The sequence below is a fragment of the Myotis lucifugus genome, unplaced genomic scaffold (genome assembly GCF_000147115.1).
Source record: "Myotis lucifugus unplaced genomic scaffold, Myoluc2.0 scaffold_99, whole genome shotgun sequence".
NCBI classification, from domain to species: Eukaryota; Metazoa; Chordata; class Mammalia; order Chiroptera; family Vespertilionidae; genus Myotis; species Myotis lucifugus.
The window spans coordinates 746,903-749,155 of NW_005871147.1; the positions used below are offsets into that span (position 1 = coordinate 746,903).

A 2,253-nucleotide genomic window follows, 5' to 3' on the forward strand; every position below is an offset into this window, starting at 1 on the left:
ACTGCAAAGCTGGGCTGAGGAACCCCCCTGAGTGCATGAATTCCATGCACTTGGCCTCTAGTTAATAAATAATAATACAAGAATAAACTCTTGTTTCATGTACTCACAGCTGTACACCTACTTTTGCCCCACCCTGTATGCAAAATAAATGGCAGAATCATCTTTGCCTATGCAAACCGCAGACAAGTAAACCTGGCAGAGGGAGGGCAAGGCTCTGTGGGCACTGCCCTAAACCTCTAAGAACCTGCTTCCTAGGGAAAGGCAGCCAAGATAACTGATAACCGGGAGCTAGGTGGCTTCTTATCTGGTTCTGCCGCCCTTAATCATTCATGTCTTCCTTTCAGGTTGAAGCAGGCATTTCAGAGACCCCCTGCATAGCTCACACCCCACCTGCACTCTCTTCCCCTCTACCTATGTACTGTCTTTAATATTCTTTTATTCAATTAAAAATATTGCCCTCTCTCGTTTTCTAGTCTCATTCTTTACAAAGCACAGCACGGATTCAGGGCAGGAGTGTAGGCCTCAGTATCTAGGTTTGGGTTTGGAAATCAAGACAAAGCCAATCCGTCTCCTCCCTCCTCCTGCATCTCTTCTCCGCCCTCCGCTATCACCGTTTTTTGCCTTCGCCACTGCATCCCACTCGTTCCCACGGCAACCAGAGAGCGCCCCACGTCCCTGCTCAGGACCACGGGCCGCAACCCCCACCCTACCTCCACGCCAGGGCCCCCAGCTCTCGCGTGGAAGGAGGGGGCCGGTTGCCGGGGAAACGGGAGGACGCCAGGGAGCCGCCCCCACCGCCTCCGCCCCTAGAAAGGCCGGCAGCCGCAGAGGAAAGCCGGGGAGGAGGAAGAGGAAGAGGGGCCGGTAGAGGGAGGGGAGAGGAAAGAGGAGGAGGAGAAGGAAGAGGAGCACAGGGACGGCCTCCAAGGTGCGATTGATGGGCCGCTCCTCCACCAGGGACCTGCCTGACTGCCCCGCCCCTGGGCCCCTTAGCCCCTCGCAGGGGAGAAAGGACTGACCCGCCAGGTAACGGCCCAGCCCCACCCGCCCCAGCTGCCCCCAGTCCTCGCGTAGGTGGGGGGCGGGGGAGGGGACAGCCTCTCCTTCGACTAAAACGATTCTGCGGGGAAATCAGGCCCGAAGCCTGGGTGCCTGGCCCCTTGCTCCTCCCCCTCCCTCCTGCTGTTACAACGCCGTTTTTTGGCTCCGAGGGACTGGTTGGGGGACTCTGATCATTTATTTGCAGCTGGCAGCCGCCCGAACCTACATAACTTGCCCGCGACTGCCCCGGTCTGCGGTCCAGGAGAGGTACACATGGCCCCTCGGCCTCTGCGTGCGGAATTGTTGCTGTTGCTTGACATGACCACCCACCCACTGAAGCGATGGTCAGCGTGTGGCCGCCCCTCTCTCTCACCGTTTCACAATGCAGTGAAGAGTCACCCCCAAGGACACCTGCCGTCCCCCCTCTCCTCCCCTCCGCCAGCCCCTGATTTCCTAAGCCAAACTGACTGGAAGAGTCAAATCATACTCCTCCACCCCTCAATTCCTCTTCTTTATTTTTGGTCACAGTATTCTCTCGGTACCTGAGCTTGCGGCCAATTAGGCTAGAATCACTCATCTTTGTTGCTTAGACTCAAGTCAAGACATTTTAATAAGATTTTAAAACTCGTAAGTTTTTTAAAGCTAAGATTTAAACAAAACCTGAGATATTTGGCATTACAAATTAACTGTGCAAACGGATGAATAAGATTTCCCAAATCCTAGGCACTCAGTTGTGAACAGGAAGAATTAATTTTTTTTTCAAATTATGGTTGACATACACTATTATATTGGTTTCAGGTGTGCAGCACAGAGATGAGACATTTATATAACGCACGGAAGTGACTGCCCTGATAAGTCTAGTACCCATCTGACACTAGACATAGTTATTAAAATATTATTGACTAGATTCCCTGTGCTGTATTTATATCCCCATGGCTGTTTTTATAACTGGCAATTTGTACATCTTAGGGGGACTTTATACACAGGATTGTCAGGTATTAATATAGCCATTTGGGTTTTGTTTCAAAGGAGACTTCAGCCTAAAGAGGGGCTTAGGTTTACATTTTTCCTTATTGCTGAACCAATAAAATATTAACTTTAATGGTATCTCTAATATGATAACATAGTAAGAAAACAGTGAAATAGCTCGATGGTGATTAAAAAGAAATCCCTTCAAATAAATTCTGACAAATGTGGCCACAGAACAGAAAA

General features: G+C 50.5%; 1 protein-coding gene across 1 annotated transcript in view; it reads left to right on the forward strand.

The window, feature by feature from the left end:
• Positions 1 to 1,008: 1,008 nt before the first annotated feature.
• The window catches only part of MARCH10 (membrane associated ring-CH-type finger 10), an 81,415-nt gene continuing 80,170 nt past the window's right edge, over positions 1,009 to 2,253 (forward strand). Inside the window, exon 1 of the mRNA XM_014458702.2 lies at positions 1,009 to 1,026. The gene's annotated coding sequence lies outside the window, so the exon portion shown is untranslated. The remainder of the gene's footprint in view (positions 1,027 to 2,253) is intronic.